This window comes from Macrobrachium nipponense, chromosome 12 (assembly GCF_015104395.2).
Source record: "Macrobrachium nipponense isolate FS-2020 chromosome 12, ASM1510439v2, whole genome shotgun sequence".
In the NCBI taxonomy this organism is placed as follows: domain Eukaryota; kingdom Metazoa; phylum Arthropoda; class Malacostraca; order Decapoda; family Palaemonidae; genus Macrobrachium; species Macrobrachium nipponense.
This window is the reverse complement of record NC_087205.1, coordinates 72,928,525-72,948,106: the sequence shown is the minus strand read 5'-3', so window position 1 is coordinate 72,948,106 and position 19,582 is coordinate 72,928,525. Positions and strand designations below refer to the sequence as shown.

Here is a 19,582-nt window from a genome sequence, read left to right as displayed (position 1 = left end):
CTCTTCTAACTTACCCTGAGAACTTTAAATTGGTTACTGGGGTAAGCAAGATTATGTATACGTAAATATTTATTGCACTTACAAAGTTTCACGCTTGCCTTTAAACTTAATTTAGCCGCTCCTAATTTAACCCTTACAATTCCCTTCCCGCGGTTATTCATGAAGCTTGCGACGCGGCTTAATGGCCTTTAGCATTCGCTAAAGCCTAAAGGCCATTCGGTAAAGCTCAAAATTTTATATTCTGTAAATACAAACAGTCCCATTACAGTTAACATTAGCAGACTTGCATTATGCTATGATTTTTTTTCACAAATTAACTGCGTGCCATTCGAACAGATACCAGACTGTTCAAGTTTTTAAAACTTGACCTAACCCAAGCGTTCAGTTTCCTTAACTTTAAAACTGCACGCTTAAGTTAGGAATTTCATAGCTCCTGTATGGCTAAGAAAGTTTAGATTAGCCTTACATCTATATATAAAGTGCTTGAGGCTGCTTTTATGTACATGCAGAAACTGAAATCTGGTTGTGAATTGCTAGTTATCAGTCGAAGGTATGCTACACATTTCTGCATGGTTTCTAATTTCATTTACCATATCAATGTTTTAGTTGACTAATTTCCATAGTAATGTATTGGATAATTTCCATAGTAATGTATGACAATTTTATTAACTTCCATATGAACTATAATACAGAAACAAAACTGAAAAATACAAATTTATTAAGTGCGGCAATTTTACACAATCTCAAAATTCCAACAATCTCAATTCTAAAACTACACACAAAAAATTCAGATTTATTGTTCACTGAAAACTTTGATAAGTTCTGAAATACTGAAAATTCTGATTCTGATAAAACTTGAAACATTACTTCATAGGGTAGATCTAGGGTATTTATCCGCGGCGTCCAACACTATGGCAGTTGCGGTTTTTCTATGGAGTTTTACCTACAGAACAAGAATTTTAAGTAAGATTTATTCGGACGACTGTAATTAACCCCACAGAGGCCAGTGCTAAACATGGCGAAATACATTGGACGCCCCAATCCCTAGTGGATGTCGTAGAAATACCCTTCATAGTATTAAATAAGGGCCTAATGAACTTTTAAAAGTTGTGAACTATTGAAGATTAACAGATTTATCCTGATACTTTAAAACACTTCACAAAAGATCAACAAATAAGCACCTAAGGACTTCAATGTTCTTGGGCCTCATAGCTTCTACTGCAAATCATCGCTCCACTGAAGACTTTACGCTGGTGACGTCCTTGCTTATAGGATTTGCTATTCGAAAACTGAAGCATTCAAAAAAGCCCAAGCCCAGTAGGGTTTTAACTGGAAATAAAAGTACAGCGGCAGAAACTTATATTTAATATAGTTTAACCCTAAACAACTACAAGTTACTCAAACTGACAGCAAGTTATTACTTTAAAGGAAACTAATTTTTAAGCACATAACTGACAAAATTTGGTGAAAATCTGAATGATCGTCTGTGTAGCAAGGTAAATTATACAAGTGAATGGAAGCTGAACTAGATTTTAAATTGTTCAAAAGTCTAAGTTTCAAAAATCCCTAACATTAAAACTAATAGTTTAACCACCTTACCAAATTTTTGGAAAAAAAAAAAAAAAATCGGCCCCCCAAGAACTTCTTATGGCAGGTCTTCCGACCTGCCACAAGATAGTTAATGGTGACCTCCTCCACCCCTCCAGGGGCACCGCCCCTTAGATGGGTGGAGGTGTAAAAAAAAATAATAAAATTTAAAATTTTTTTAGAAACTAGCTTTAAACTTACCATTTATTCCTATCTTCTCTACCACCTGTATCAGAATGCTGAATTTAGGGCTGTAGCTGAAACCGGGTAGTCTCAAACTCCTACTGGCCTCTTGTCAGTTCCTGTGAAAAAAATTTATAAAACACTACTAAACACCACCGGACCAGAGAATTTTCTGATTACGAATCATAAAAATAACTAAGCTTGGAAAACAAATCAGAATAAAATCTCCAGTCATCAAAAAACAAAGTGTTAAGGCAGTGTAGCCTCTTGTTTACAGACATCAGCTGAAAGTTACCCCCATATAACTAAATAAAAAACAATTAAGAACACCAATACTGAATGAATTACACATAACTAGTGAGAACTTACCTTCGATTAAACCACCAACCACAATTACACTCCACACAGCAACAGTCGATTAAAGTCGAATACCATTATTCCACGCACTACAGAAGGGTTTACACGTAACCGAAACGAAAGCAAAAGCAGTACGAATGAGCGAACGCCGAAAGAAGCCTCGGTTTCTTCTTCAGCCAATTATCATACAGTACAAGCCCAGACACTCCAAGAGTTGAGCGCCAAGGACACCGAAACTCTCGCTTGCTCAGAAAGAAAACGGAGACATATGAGTCTTCTAATTGAGCAGGCTGTTTATTTACTTTTACGTTGTATGATTTGTTCCTCCCTCTTCTAATAAAATGCCGCCAGTTTAGTAGACAATGACATTATTACCTTACCTCTTAGAGTGAGCAAAAATTTTGTTTTAAATGATGAGCCAGGAATTACCAACACACTAATGATGAAAGACAAAGAGCCTTAATGAATGTTGAATGCCACTCAGCTTTAATTTGGAGAAGGGAGGGCTGCATATGAGACAAGGATAGAAGCATGGGAATAACGAAGCAACAGTTAGTCCGATGAAAACCGGGGTAATTTTTTACCATATGTAAACTTTGATTCTCTAAAACCCACAATGTTTGTGCGTGAAGTATGAAGCAGATGATTAACCAATGTATCGTATAAAGACTGCTAATTGGGGCATTAATCTTCTGACAAGGGTCTTGGAAAAATAAGAAATGGGTGGCTGATGCGTAGTTGATTACTCAATGCTGAGGTTGCAACAATTGTGGAAAGTGACCATAAATAGAGTCGATTTTTAAATACTGACGACATCGAGAATTGAGCGAGAATTTATTGTACTCTAACTTCATTTCCGTGGGACCCACTCTATCTTTCCAGAAAAACGTATGCCCAATGGTGGTAAAAAAAATGAAAATCATAGCTTTGTTTGTAACATTCTATAAAAATGTTTTAGTACAAAAGTCTTGATCACTTACTGACTCCATCAGAATAAAGGAATCACTTGAGCATAGTGAGAACCTTGCACCTGGTGTGTACGGCAATTTTCCCTGATTCGAGGAGACATATTTGCTATCTCCAAGTCAAAAGAATATTTTTGGATGCCGCGCCCACAACATACTACCAGAATTTCCCACGTCCCGCCGGTGGGGCGTGCGGAATTACTGGCTTAGAATCTTAGAATCTACATTGATTAAATTAAATACACCGTCTTTTAACCCTTTTCGTCATTTAATTTCCATTGTAAAAAATAAAAAAAAGTTTATCTCATAAAGTCTTAACTACTTTTTAATCTTAAGACTTCCATTGTATTATATATATATATATATATATATATATGATATATATATATATTATATATATATATATATATATATATATATATATATATATATATAGTATATATATATATATATATATATATATATTATATATATATATATATATATATATCCTGCTTTGGTTGCACATTCCAGTTTTTCGCCAACAGAAGACTGACTCCTAAAGCAGGTGCCTTTTCAGATCTAAGGAAGTAATTTTAGGATAACACTGACTGGCGTTATCCAGCCCCATGGGCGTCAAGGGTTTTATGCTCTCGATTCCTCGTAATAATCCTTGTTTCAGCCATCCCAGTACTGACCAGACAATTGTTCCTTAATTTGGTGAAAGGACGATAAGTGGTATGTATGTGGTAAAGCTATCACATCGAGATGAGGTCATGGTAGGTATTCCATAATCTGAATCCATTTACACGCAAGGGAAATATACAATACGATGCTAAAAATAGTAACTAACGAGCAAATTAGATTACAATTCTCTGCGTAGTCGCTGGTACAAGTGACCAGGATTAATAGAGTGCTATTAACCCTGCAAGACACTGCTTTAGATTCCTGATTGTCGTCGGTTACGTGTTCCGGCCTTTGTGGTCACTGGCTGCGGCTGGCTGGCAAATATACCGAGAGTCACCCGAAACTGCATTTTTTTATCTTTTATTAAAAAAATATTACATTTAATTTACATGTTAAATAGGATATTACCAAACTATTACAAAATTATATACCTACAATTTTTACAAATTATTATGGATTAGAAAAAAATTTGAAATAAAAATCATTATACTTTTTACTGAATACATTTGCAATGTTGTCTTTATATAAGTTTCTCAATAACCACCTGTCATAACATAGTTTATTTTCCCGAAGCTGCATTCATTCGCAGGTGCCGGCAGTTGACCGGTCAAGTATTGATGTGCCTTTAACTACCTAATTGTATTTCGTTGTGATCGGATTTTTGTTATTCGTTAACATTGGTATCTGTTGTTTTACTACATTTTAGGTTTTTTTTTTTTTTTTTTTTTTTTTTTGTCAGCGTTGTCGAGGCATTCTTATATTTGAGTTTACTTTTGAAATTGGTATTGCGGAAGTACATGGTACATTTTGACATTAGGCTTTCTGTTTTGAGTTAATCTGCAAGTATGGCTACCTTGTGTGAAGTTGGATTTTTGTACCCGATTAGGTAATGTCAAAACTTGTTTAATTGTAAGTCTATTGTTTTCAGGATGTGGCTTATTAAGGTGGCCTCACACTAGGCCTTTTTTTCTCCAGCAGCGAGCCGTTGCTGCCGAAAATGGAAATCCGGGAGCTTTTAGCTCGAGATTTTGGCTTCCCGCCTGGACGGGAAGCGGCAACCACGAACTGCGAGCGACTGCGTAGTGTAAACAAACAGACCTTTGGCTTCTCTTCTCCTGAGCCACTCTCAAAGCCTCAAACGTTTTTTATTACTCTTGCATTCACATACGATTCCGAGAAAACACAGCACTGCAGCACATCTTGCAACAGTCCGACAATTTCAGGGTGCCATGATGATATCAGCTGATCAGTTTTGTTTACTTTTTCCTATCGAAACCACGAGGTCCTAGTGTGATGATACAACACTTTTGCTCTCGAGCATCGGCTGGATGCTGGCCAAAACCACGAGCAAGAAATGACTAGTATGATACCAGCTTTAGGTGTTCATTCTGTTCTTCAACCTCTTGCACTTCGCTTGAGTGATATAGATAAAAAAGAAGATAGTAATGTATGGCAAGTGTTCATTTCCTTACTGTTTTATTTTTGAAATTTGTTCCTCTACCCCCTTAGGGCTGGTGTCCCCGGAGGAGTGGAGAAGGCTCTCATTAACTGTTATGGTGGGTCGAAAGACCTGCCAAAGCTTTTGGGGGCCGAAATTAAACCGTACTGTAATCTTCAGTCAATTGGTGAGTTAAAGGTTTAGTTAATTTGTAAATAAATTAAGTTTCCCATATGAAGTAGTATTAGATTTAATTCATTAAATTCACAAATATAAGTACATTTAATGCTCTCAAAAAGACAAAGATCTTCAGATTGTAATACATGAAAATTGATCAAGTGCACTTTCAAGTAATTTCTGACCTAATCAGTTTTTTGTAATTGTATAGTGGAACCTGGGGATTTATGGAATTCCTTTAGTTTCAACTACGTGTAAAAAATACTTGGTCTCCTCATTACAGGTGGCTCTATTTAAGAATGGTTTGCTGGTGAGATAATTTGCATGTGGCTAAATACCGTTTACTGGGAGGCCTAAAGCTAGAACGGTTTTAATCTTGGAAGTTGCCTGTTCATCAGATGATCCTCGACTCTGCCAAGGACTGTAGCACCCTTTTATGATGAAGGAATAGTGAGGAGAAGACGACAATGGCGATGAAGTACCATGAAAGTCAATTAGGGTCCTTAACAGATTATATGTCTTTAGTTCACTTAATTGCTATATTAAATATTAGATTGCTTAGTCTTTGGCCTAAATTCTATATTATGTCCTATTGATAGCTCCTGCACTTGTCACTTTTAGATATTTTAAAGTATATTTTCGTTCAATTTCTCAAGTCTTTGAAAATATAATTGTGTAAGGAGACTGGGAAAGTAGCTAGCTGAAGCGTTAATTACAGCTGCTTTTAAAGTAAATCTTAAATTGTTTAACCTTCATTATTCATAACCTGATTATGGTGATTTTTTATAGTGGTAGTGAAAATTCGATATTGGTTACAATAGCTGCATTAAATGAAATGAAATTCGTGGAATAATCTAAAAAGGTACTATTGCCTAAAGTCAACCTGTAATGCGAGATACAAGCAGTGGAATCTTTACACCATAACTAACATAATGAGAAGACAGTTCTGTAGCATGAAAAGGTAAATTGGTAAAACTATAGGCATGAGTGATTGCAGCTTCTGGCTCTATAAGACACTAGACCTAGTGGCTTGATGAAATATTAACTTATGTGATGGCTGGTCATTGTTTCTTGTTATTTGGTATTAATGCAGTACATAATTGTCAAGTAAGCAAAGAGGGAAACTGAAGTGCCAGTCGGGTTATTGTTACTTGTTATATGGTATTAATGCGCTGTCATTTCAGTTAAGCAAAAAAGGAAATTGAGAGATTGCCAATATTCTAGGATACATTTACTGCTATGATCAGTAAATGCTTGAATTAACTATGCCATGCGGAGAATGCTTGAAGCAGCGAAGTAGTCATGGTACTCCGCTAATAGTATTAACAACCTTAGGCTGTTTTTTATCCAGGCAATATAGTTCTAAGGTAGTTGGTAGGTGTCTTGTGCTTTTCTTGAGAATTTGGTTTGATTTGTTTATATATCCACAACATTTTTAGCGTAAACCTTGTGCATACTGGTGATAGTTTGATATCAAATTGCTTCTGGTATTGCCTGAATACAATCAATGAGAACTGTTTTAACTTTCAAGTATCTTAAAATATATTAGTCTGCAAGGAACCAGTACTAGAATAAGGGTAACCGTGACCTAGTATGTGATAAGGGGTGAAACTGGAAAGGTCAAAGACAAATTTCAATGGAGGCTAATACTTAGTAGAACCTGATAATGGATGTGACATGGTATATAATAAGGGATAATCAGAAAGGTCATAAAAATTTTCAATGAAGACTAATGCATAGTAGATCATAAGAATAATAAGTCCAGACAGAGGCGAAATTGACAAAGTCTTGTATGAAGAAAGTGGCTTAGGTGTTTGGGTAGTCCATAGAAATATGTAAATATGGGTGAAAGAGGAAAATGCCTGGTAAAGGAAGGGATGCGTTGAGGAGATCAGAAGGTAATGCTGGGTAGAATATTTGTTGGTCATGAATCACATGTTCAAGGGTGTTATTGATGTCCAGAAGATGAACAATACCTAAGAGCAAGATTAATTATTATTTATATGGAACCAGTAATGAATACTTACGTTAAGGAGAATTACATCAGAATGATGAAATACTTCAGAGATTATTTTAAAGTGAAATAGATCCTAGCAAACTAACTTTTGAGTAGGGCATGAAGAAATCCTGGTAATTGGGAACTGGAATTCAGTAGCTAAAGTGGCTTGAGTAAATGTGGTAAATATGAAGACATTTCACCCAGGTTAGTTGAAATGAAAACCCACGGAACCTTATTCTCAATAGGTTGGAGAAATATGAAAATCGTAGAGGTGAACGAACTGGTTTCAGATAAGGCAAGATTTGCATAGATCAAATACTTGAGTTGGGACGTTTTGTGCAGCAATTCATGGAATTTAATATTCACTTGATGGATTTTGTTGCATACAATTGACAGCATTAAGTCCAATGTAAAATCGAAAGTCAGTATGGCATTATTGTTAAATCTGAAGTTAGTTAAAATTATGAACGAAGGAGACATAAAGTTGAATGTTGATGGGGTCATTCAAGTGAATTTGGATGAGATAGTGGGGGTGCTAAAAGGGTGTTATGCCAAGTTTGTTGTTTGCCAGTCTCATAGATTTTGCATGAAATAAGTGGCCAGCGTCAATAGAGAAGGTTTAGAAAGAAAGTTGACACTTGGAATATGCAGTTGATGCATATTCCAATGATGGTTTACATAGCTTGATAAATAAATGAATCATATATCTAGAGGGATGGGACTTGAAATAAATCTAGAAAAAATTAATGAGGTCACAGTATGCACAAAGGGATGAAGTAAACTTAGATTGAGAAAGGATTAGCGAGGTTGAATCTTTCAATTATTTAGGAACAATTATATATCGTGAGTTGAAAGTTAAAGAGTGGCTAAAAAATGCAAATAAAATTTGGGCCATCTAAATAGGCAGACATTGCATTTAAAGTAAGGTCGTGTATGTTACGTAAAATCTGTATTAATACAGACATGAATCATGGTATGACAGTGAAAAATTATTGGAAAGATTTTTGCTGTTTGAGTAGTAAGCTTAAAGAAAAGCATTAGGAGTTAGATGCCAGGATAGGTAGAAATCAAACTAAAAGAGAAATCACATAACTTCGATATTTAAGTTGAGTGTGTGCTTGGCTCCTGTGGGTACCTGAGGAGTTAGAAGATTCAGACCTTTCTGGTCGAGACCTATGACTGAAGGTTTGTGGAAGGTAAAGTACAGGCAAGACATTCCTGTAGGAAAGTAGTGCCGTCAGTCTCCCTCGTGCGGTACACTGTGCAGATTACTTAAGGTTCTTTGCAGTGTGCCTTCAACCCCTAGCTGCAACCCCCTTTCGTTTCTTTTTCTGTGCCTCCTTTCACATTCTCTGTCTTCCATCTTCCTTTCCACCCTCTCATAACAATTGATTGATAGTGCAACTGCGAGGTTTTACTCCTGTTACCCCTTTCAAACCTTTTACCGTCAATATCCATTTCAGCACTGAATGTCCTCATAGGTCCCAGTGCTTCGCCTTTGGCCTAAATTCTATATTCACTTCACTTCATTACAGACAAGATATGAGGTTTAGAATTTCACAGAAGCCGTTTTTGTGACAGCACTGGAGGTTGTGGTGATGAGTTTCTCAAGTTTTCCTTTATTTGTAATAGTTCTCGTATAAATTGTATGGAGCACAGCCATCAAACGTGTTAACTTCATAATTTGTTTGCTGATTTCTTCCGTCTGTTAAATAATTTTGGTAGCATTTAATAACTGACTTGATCGTTTAAAATGTCAGTGTATCATAGAGAAGTGAGTGAAGGTGGCGAATTTGTTGTTAATACTTTCAGTATTCCTAAATCATGTGATTTATCAAGATTTGGAAATTAGGTGTTTCTTCACAATTTTTGGATAACAGGACTAACTGTTCAGCTTAAAATAAGATCATGCTGAAGCTAAATTAGCACTAGCTACTCACAGAACTCAAGGTTAAGAACGGTAGCTGATTAGCAGAGAACTAGGCAACTAAAACTTGAGCACCACATGAAATTGCCCTGAGATTTACACACAAGAATATAGAGGAGGTAAATAAAGTGGGCAGAATTGAAAGGAAGGCCTGAGAAAAGTAAACCATGTATGAAATTTAAGGTTACTTTCTTTGACTATCGTTAGTCCTTACATCTAGAATAACGACTGTTGTACAAGAATTGTGCGGTAGATCTCATAGGGAAGTAGCGCCATCAGTGCACCGCATTACTTATGGTTCTTTGCAGCGTCCCTTCGGCCCTTAGCTACAACCCATGTTATTCCTTTTACTGTACCTCCACGCATATTCTCTAATTATGGATACCAGGAAAGGTTAGGAAACTAAAGGCAGCACATGAAATTCCCCAGGGATTTATACAGAAGTGTACACCAGATGCGGAGGGGATTGAATTAGGCAGATTTGAAAGGAAGGCCTGAGGAAAGAAAATCGAGTCTGAAATTTAAGGTTACTTCTTTTGACTTTTACTGTCGTGAGTCCTTACACTTAACCGCTGTTAAATAAGATTTGTACGGTACGTTACTAGTTTCCTTAATACATAAGGAAACCTTAAACATTGTTGATTGAACATGACACATTTCTAACAACTCGAAATTCAACTGTCCACCTCACTCTATAACCTATTTGAACGAGACTATAAGAAGTTCCAGTACTTGTGTGACAAGTTATTGACAAGATCCTCCTTGCAAGAGGAATAAATAGCTCCTTACGGTCTTTTACTCACGATAATAGTACCTATGAAATAATGTTTATAAAAGAGAGTTTGGGAAACATTATCACAGATTAGCTATTATACGCAAATATAGTCCAGTCAGTTTGAGTCAACTGAAAATAAATCATAACCAGTTATTAAACTAGTGTTGATTTTCAAACAATTCAGAACCTGTTATTACAGAAGGCCAGAATAAACTAACTATTACAGCGGTAAGAAATAATCTATGTAAGTTAAGCCTTATTGAGGTTATCCAAAGTAAACAGTTCCTGAACCTAAAAAGAGGAAAAGTGGTCGTCTTTTTTTAACGAAATGATTCCGTTATACATCTCTGGACAATTTGATGTTATTCCTCTACAGATATCTATAAAAAAAAAATCTTCGTAATTAAAAACAATGTCAGGTTTTTATGATCTCATTCGTTAATGAGGTCGTGTTCTCATATATATATATATATATATATATTATATATATATATATATATTATATATATATATATATCTATATATATATATATATATATGCTCTGCAGGTACCACGCAAAAACAGCTAGTTGATGATCCCGATAAGGAGCTATGGTGTGAGCTACAAAAATTTTTTCTAGCATGCCGTTTTAAAAAGAGGAAAAACTGAGCGGATTCCACATTCTGCAGGTGGAAAGAGCGAAGCAAAAATATCGAACCATCCCGAAACCTGTAGAGCCCAGGGCCCTGAACAAGACAGACGGTAATCGGACAATTATTTTTCATAACCACTTCAGAATTACAGTCATCTTTGATTCCGCCGGAAATCGTTGTTTTTATCCCCTTTTTGTGAGTTTTCATTATTAATATTTTTTTAGGGAAAATAACACAGAAACGTTTTAGTATTAACCCATTATGAATCGATATTTTTTTTTTTATTGTATTAGGGACAGGGAGTGTCCTGTTAGGATTTAGGATACGCCGGAGGATATTACGACTTACAGAGGGCGAGAAAGGGAGAGAGATGGGGTCTTAATTGGATTGGGATATGATATGGCGAAGGCTAGGCTAGTACCTCGCACAATTCTTGTATGTGTTGTTTGCTAATATATATATATATATATATATATATATATATATATATATATATATATATATATGTGTGTGTGTGGTGTGTGTGTGTGTGTGTGTGTATGTATATATATATATATAATATATATATATATATATATATATATATATATAGAAGTAAGATTATATATACGTAAGTTTTTATTTGGAGTATCCATATCAGTTAAGATATCCAAGACTTGGACGGAGAGAGAGAGAGAGAGAGAGAGAGAGATAATACAGAAAAAGCAAAAAAGCAAAGTTTATAGCAAAACATGGGAGCGGACGAGCAGAGAGAGAGAGAGAGAGAGAGAGAGAGAGAGAGAGAGAGAGAGAGAGAGGCGGAGGGGAGAGAGAGATGGTTTTCAGATAATCTCCTGACCTTTCCAGCTATAGTAAACATTCTCGTATCTCATTCTAAATCCTTGGCAAATAGTACTGAATGACGTAGGACGCAAAGGGTTGGTAGAATGAAGCTTACGCACTCACACACGAGACGATATTTACTTACATGCACACACACTCCCATGCATATCCAGACGCACATATCCTCACAAATATGCATATACAACCAAACATCAGAATCTGACAGGCATTCTCACAAGTAGTTTCGCACACAATTGCAAATACTTCCAAATCCACATGCAATCAACGCGTACTCAAAGTCACATGGGGCCCACCCAAAACTCATGCACATTCATCTTATTCTTAGACCCAGTCCCATTTACAAATACACAATACAGCCGGAAACCAACGCAGCAAAACTTCAGGGACTCCCAAAACATATTCTGTTACGTACACAAACATTAATGTTAGTTAAACCTTTACTACATCTTCTCCTACACATACACAAAATAATATATCAATCCCAAATCAGCCAATTCGCACTTCTTTCTCTCCTAGACTAATATCCACATAACCTAACACACACTATCACTCACCCCTGCTCAATTTATCACAAACGGTGACAAAAATCCACACCAACACATTATTATCCAAGGAGCTTGTTTTGCTGTCATTTTTTTTTTCTCTAAGATCAATAAAAACAATTCTTTCTAACCTTCAGAAGTGTATCTGGAAACATTGCTCATATTTCTAGCGAGAATAACATGGGTTGAATCCCTGGCGATGAATGATATGTGAATGTTTCATTAAATTCCTTTGTCAGTTTGTTGCTAACAGCCGGGAATTGGGTACTTTGTGAACCGAGAAGAGAGGGCGTGAGGCTAGAACCTCATCCTTGAATATTACTTGATATTAACCCGGTATGTATCCACCAACTCCGAGGTTCTAGTACTTAACACGGCGGAAGCTCCTTGGGACGCCATGTTTAATACTAGCCCCTAGGGGATCAATGTATTCTATACACTCATTTCTGTATTGTGTGGTCGACAAATTATATTAATAATAATATCCTCGTGCGGCCGTCTACTTTACTTAGCATGAGTTTACCCTGACCTTTGACAAAGGTGGATACAAGCTGGGTTAATACCAAATACAACAACTAGAAGCATTGCTTCAAACAATTATACACTATTGTGTGTTGTCCATCAGAATCCCTGAAATAATTTATTCTTCAAATGGAGCGAAATTACTGATTACCCCTTCAAAAGAAGAACACGTTATTAATGGAAAGGGAAACTAGAAAAGTGTACTGTACAAGTTCGTTTTCTTTGCCTATAAAAGGTTATTCAAATAACTACTACCACAGTAGGGAGATGCCCAAGAAGAGGCAACGGGATGATGCAGCCAAGTTCTACATTTCCTTGATCTGTAATAGACATGGAGAAACGAGTCGAGGATTCGTCGAAACGAGAACCTCTCTCTCTCTCCCTCTCTGTGTGTTTCGCTTCGTTTAGTAAGAAACTCTGCATCATACTAATGCAGAATTACCTTAAACTTTTCTCGGGAGTTTTCAAGGTGGTTCGTGTGTGTGTGTGTGTGTGTGTTTGTGCAGGGAAGTGTTGGGGATGGGGCTGAGGTTAGGGGTGGGGCAGGGCAAGTGGAAAGGGGCAGGGGAGACGATAGATATCTATAAGCTAGATCGGTTGCAAAAACAATGGTTGCCTTCTCGCATCTCGCCTGCGGGTATCCTGCTTCTCCATGAGTCGTTGTCGTCTTGTGTGTGGATTGACCAAGATTAGTCGGTGTTTAAAGGACCGTAACGAGAGAGAGAGAGAGAGAAAGAGAGAGAGTTCCTCTTGATATTCGTCGCTTCTCCTTCTCCACCCTTTCATTTCCCCTTCTCGCATCCCCTACCATACAACCCCACCCCCGTAGTCGAGGGGCAAGTGCTATCTATCTGCAATTATGGTGATTATAACATGTAGGAGCAGGAGTGTGAGCAGAAAAGGGTTTATTTCGTGTTAGAGGTGACCTTCCTTTTGCCAACCCTAGCAACATCACGGGGTGCTGAGTGGGAGGATGGTGTGAGGAACCTTGCGGGGTTGAGAGGGAGGGGAGATTATCGGGGAGGTGCGGAGTCAAGGAAAGAAGGGTTTGAACTGCAATGGGGAGAAGAGGACATGTTGCCTCTCTCTCTCTCCTCCACCCACCCCCTTTCCTCTATAATAACCTTCTCTCTTCTCACCGCACCCTCTTCTATCAAAGCACCCATTCTCACCACACTACCTTTCTCCTCCCTCCTTCCATTTCCTACCCCCACCCCTACCATACCAAAGGGAATATCCAAGGCATACCCATAACCCCGTGTAGTGCGATGACTGTACTCCTTAAACTACGGTTGGGAGTACTTTGAGCGAACTAACCCCCGACCCGACACCCAACTGGGTTGTAGTCTTCCACGCCCCAACAACCACGACCATTGTAATGATAAGCAATAAGAAACACGTTTTTGGCCTGCAACGTTCGAGCTGGTCACTAAAGAGCCCAAGGTGCATTGTGCCTCTTCCTGAAGAATGGATTTCATATTTTATCTAGAATTTTTTTTTCCTGGTATAAAAACAGTATTGTATTCTTTCATTCTTGTAGCTAAATTCATTGCTTAGTAATAACTTTTTATGGTCATTGCTGCAAGTATAGTATTATTGTCTGCAGTAGCGGTGATAATGAAGAACTTACCAATTAATATTGGTGTTATCGCTACAGGCAACTGGGCTCTCAATCATAAAGATAAATAAAAATAACTGAAACGACGCTGGGGAAAGTTTAATTAAGCTGAGGTTTTGTTGCAGGAGTGTTGGCGTGTTCTCTATATAACCATTTCTGCCGGCTATCTGAGCGTGCCTTATTACGCTTAGTAAGTATACGTGGATTGAGACTGGTGTAGTGGACATATCACCAAGACTATCTCTTGAATAACGTTGTTACTAATAACGGTTTCTTGCTGTACCTCCTTTCATATTCTCTTTCTTCCATCTTACTTTCCACCCTCTCTTAACAAATGATTCATAGAGCAGCTGCGATGTTTTCCTCCTCCTACACCTTTCAAACTTTTACTGTCAATTTCCGTTCCAGCAGTGAATGACCTCATTGGTCCCAGTGCTTGGAATTTGGTCTAAAGTCCACATTCAATTCAATTGGATAAGGGTTTCGTCTCGTGTAATGGGATTTTTAGCTTCCATAGGAAAACAATCATGTCTATTTAGAGATTTAAAAAAATAAATAATCTCCAAAGTGGTGACAACGTGACACCTAGACCTTACAAGGTTATAACATTATTTCTAAACTTTGAAGGCAAATGCAGTAGGTCCGTGGTAGGATTAACTAGAAATATAGTACAAGCCAATTGAACAGTTCTTAGCTTCTGTTTCGGTGATAACGGTCATAGGGAACAAGCGCTGGATGGGGGCGGAGGTTAGTTTAAATGTTAACATGAAGTAATTTGTTTAATATTCAGAATCAGATGAAAAGCCTAGGTTAATTTAGTTAAACAGCCTTACACAAAAAACAACATTCTTTAATTAAGTCATATTGTAACACATAGACCGCTGTATAGAGTAAAATCCACAAATAATTTTCGAGTGGATTTGCCGGAGGGAGGCTGTTTATGACTTTCACGTTAATACAATAAAGCCCGAAGAGATAATCCATAATAGTTACATCATTTTTTCATGTACTCAAACGACGTATTCCATTTGAACAGATCGAATTAAAGTTGACATTGTGGATAACATCTAATACGCAAAATGTAATTTATAATGACAAGTTCAGATGCAGAATAGCCTTCTCATCAGTGCAGTGCATATTATTACCATCGACGGATCGCACCTTGTATGAAATATGCTTAACACACACACACATACATACATACACACACACACACACACACACACCACACACACACACACACACACACATATATATATATATATATATATATATATATATATAATATATATATAACCAATAACTACAAATTTAATTCCATATCCAATTCGCTCTGCCTCAGAAATAATACCGAAGAGGACTTATAATTGGTATGTGATAGTCACTGGGGACTCGTACTACCGACGGTGACTGTCTGAATTCAGTGGCGAGTAAAACGAATTGGATATAAATCATTACGCAGTTTAAGGTTTGTGTATAAACAATATCAGGGTATGGTGATAAAAATTCATGTATGTAGTTGTATGTATAGAGTATATATATACATATATATATATAAACATATATATATATATATATATATAAAACACAATTGCTCGAAGTTCCACGTACGCTGAACGTCCTGACAACAGCGTCCTTCAAGTTGGTTCCCACATTTATTCTGCATAAATGGTGTACTTCACAGCTGACAATCTTTATAGCACCCATTTCTCAACTGAATAGGGATTCGTACTCCACGTCTTCTAGTGGGTTTTGAGTCGACACAGTTTTTCTTCCCGGATGGAGTGGTCACGTTTTTTTTTTTTTTTTTTTTGGGGGGGTGGGGGGAAGGGGTCTAATCTTATTTCCTTTTACTGTTTAACATCACTTTTTAAATATCCTCTGTTTGTTTTACTTGATTATTTCTGTACGTCCAATCGTAAGAACTATGATACGATGAAGTTTCAAATAGGAATATTTCGTTTTTAAAACTATGGTAAGCTTTCCGCTTTTTTCATTTATGAAACAAATAGAAATGGGGTCCTGGATGCATAATGAAAATTCATTTTGGAAACTAACAAAAAACAAAAGCCGACTGGTCCTAAAGAAAGATTGTACGAAGCGTCATGTCAACTATTTGTGATTTCAAATTGTTAAGCGATTTTGTCTTTCATTTTGTTGTTTCAGTGGATCAGACCACGATTAATAAGTTTCAAAGTCAACTCATGAGAAATTAATGTATAAGATCAATAAAACAAATCATCGTGTAAAGCCGTGGTCAAGAAAAAGAAAATATATCTAAGAATTAAAATTAATTCAAAAGAAAAAGCAGCTAATCAAATCATTCTTTCCCCGAAAAACATGAAACTTTTTTTTCTGAATTCAAGAAATAATGAGACACTCATTGAGTTATGAAAGCAAGCTTATGATTTCAACAAAAGGGCTCATAATTTCTGACGTTTCTTTTTTCCACCGAGACGTAAATTCCGAGAACAATTCAAAGGAATCAGAATTGTCGAGTCAAGGTATTAAGAAAAAAAAAAGACATCTCAAGTACACTAGAGGAAATAAAAACGAGTGATTCGTTGTTATTTTTTAGGAAAACCGAACGCCTGACAAGAAAAACGGAACGAAGATGCACCCTTTGCAGCCCTTCATTAAGTTACCAGTCTGGTTTTCTTTTTTCTTTCTTTTTTTATGACCTTCATCGCTGGCAAAGAGAGCCACGTCTGCACGTAAGCGGAATCCACGAATAATTCGATTTCTGGAAAATTCGCAGGAGGCAAAGATCGCCCCACGAGGAGTGGTACTTGCGAGGGCGCAGACAAGACGTTTGTTATCATCTGCGGTAATAAGATACAATTCTCGATAGAGTAGCAGCAGCATCCTCGCAAGTGAGAGAGGAGAGAGAAAAAAAGGTCATCTCTCGGTCTCTTGCCACTAGACCAATGCTCGGCCGACTTGCCTCCGTACATTTGCTTATTGATTCTTGACGAGTGTTTTCGCGTATACAGCAAGGCCAGATGCTATTGACAAACAGTAGGACAAGCTAATGGGTGAGATACACGCAATACTCATGCACTTACGACTACAGATGTTTCATTATAGATACGGTAATTCTTGATACATATTGTTTGTACATTATGACTCACGCCAAGAAGTCTTTACGCGCTATGGATTCGGCTATATTTTCCATAATGCGTACTAATTTTATAATTGCATCTGCCACACCAATGACAACAATGGCAACATGATTGGTTAATATTTTGCTTGTGGTATTTTAGCAAGCGCCAGTCAACTCGTTAAATTTCTCCTGGATATAGTAGAGTATCTAAAAGAAAAAAAACATACACAGAAAATAAATTTTAATTTGTTTCCTTAAAAATAACCCAAGATTATAGTAACTTCATTATTGAAAGATGGAAAGGAGAGAATAAGCAATTTGAGCTTGCAAGCGAAACCCGTTAGTATGTATTTACTAATAACATAACTTTATTATGTCCGGAAAACTGCATGGAATGTCAAGACACAACACAAAAATTGAGGGTCCTGTACTTCGGTTGAATACGCTTGAATTAATTGCTAATCTAATGACAGCATAAATTCTGTCATCGCATGGATTACAGCAATAGGCTAATGGAATACGCAATTTTGGTCAAAGGAAACTGAGAGTTTTCAAGGTGTAACAGAAGGAAATACCTAGCAGCTGCACTATGAATGAAACGTTAGGAGACTGAGAAAAGATAAAAGAAAGCAAATATGAACGAAGGTGCAAGAAAAGGACTGGAAAGGGTTGCGTGTAGTGGCTGGAGGGACGCTGCAAAGATTCTTTATTAATGCCTACATTTCACTACTTTCTTAGGTGGGTGTAAACTATCCTATTTTGAGCTATATACTGCTTTGGTGAGATCTCGGCATCTCGCATAAGAATCTGCACTGTGTGGAGGGTTCCAGCATCAAGTTTAAATTCGAACTCGAATCAAACGAACCTAACTCCAAGTTGGTTATTTCGCACGTGCAAAAGTTCTTGTTTCACTTTCAGACTTCAGTACGAGTTTGGCGGTCACTGGTAAATCTAATTATTAATCTCCGCTCCCTCTTTAGTGAAAACTGCGATGCCCATGCACATTTTCGCATTCTGTATAGCATGTACGTGTACATACAACATCACATGCCATTTCAGGAGTACGATTTTCATTCTGGGTGGCATTCGAAGACTACCCTGTTTATACCCACGAGGTAGTATGGTGGAAAGTGTTTCACAAAATTTCAAGTTCATTTGAACTAGAACAAAGCAGTCTGTGTTTTCTTTCTTGTCATTATATGTCGGGCAACATAACAGTCTTATTACCTTGTTAGTAGGAGGTTTCATTATTAAAAAAGGACTTCTTAGACCTAATGTCGGTATGACTGATCGCAAGCTTCTTCGGGAACATTGTGAAGCTTTAGTTTATAGGTAACTGTGGCAGCTGTATTACTAGCCTCTACCGTTTTGAGACATCTCACTACGTCAAGTAATTGTGTATAGAAAACTTTATGTTTAATAGCATTCAGTGCGTTAGTAGAATTGATAGTGTGCGTTCGTGTACTTACATGCATGTGGGGTGTGTTAATTTAGACTTCCTGGTGTCGGGAACGTAATATTGTACATCGACAAGTCACAAATGTACGCGGCAGCCACTCCACAGGCCAACAACCAGGGCCACCCGGTGCTTGGATTACCAACTTTGTTACACATAAAAAGAATAACTACCTAAAGAGCAGGGGATCACATTACACAAGTAAGTGACGTATTTTCTTTATGAAAATCTTTATAATTTGAAACAAGTCATGGTCTTTTCGCCCGTAAGCACCCTTTCAGGTTTGACAACTTCCTGTTTATGTGCAAAATGGACGCCAGCTTTAGTACCAGGTCCTTGGGGATGTACTTCAAACATGATAAAATGATATAATGGTAAGTACCATGATTAATCTAAGTAATAGAGACTTGGCGGGTATTTCTTTGGAAATTGCTGTTTCCTATAATAGTTTTGGCGCTCGGCTGTAATTAACCTGTAATTTACCCTTGAACTCTATCCTATGGTGGCAAGATGTACCGGTTGAGAAACTACCTCAATAACAAGTAAACTGATAGATCATAGTCATCTTGCAGTCATTTACACGCCTCCTTTTGAGCCATCGAAATATTGAATGTTGTAAGAAGTGTTTCACCAAAGCCTTATTTGTCATTATACCAAGGTATTCATAACAGTGGCATAATGAATCAGCATATAAGGTTACCGTCAGTTCATGTAGGCTAACCATGGTGAAGTATGAGTTTTCCCTACTACCTAGTACTACTAGGCCTGCTGCACTTTTAAAGTGTTAAAGT

The 19,582-nt window shown here is 37.2% G+C and overlaps 2 long non-coding RNA genes across 2 annotated transcripts in view; one reads left to right on the top strand and one right to left on the bottom strand.

Annotated features, from left to right (window-relative positions):
- Window positions 1–729: 729 nt before the first annotated feature.
- Window positions 730–2,266, bottom strand: LOC135225023 (uncharacterized). The gene is made up of 3 exons (XR_010316878.1): window positions 2,140–2,266; window positions 1,789–1,889; window positions 730–1,329 (listed from the first exon to the last, which is right to left on the bottom strand). It is a non-coding gene; the product is annotated as an uncharacterized LOC135225023 (long non-coding RNA).
- A 15,829-nt stretch (window positions 2,267–18,095) lies between these two features.
- LOC135225022 (uncharacterized) overlaps window positions 18,096–19,582 on the top strand; it is a 127,630-nt gene continuing 126,143 nt past the window's right edge. Inside the window, exon 1 of the long non-coding RNA XR_010316877.1 lies at window positions 18,096–18,992. This is a non-coding gene — a long non-coding RNA (uncharacterized LOC135225022). The remainder of the gene's footprint in view (window positions 18,993–19,582) is intronic.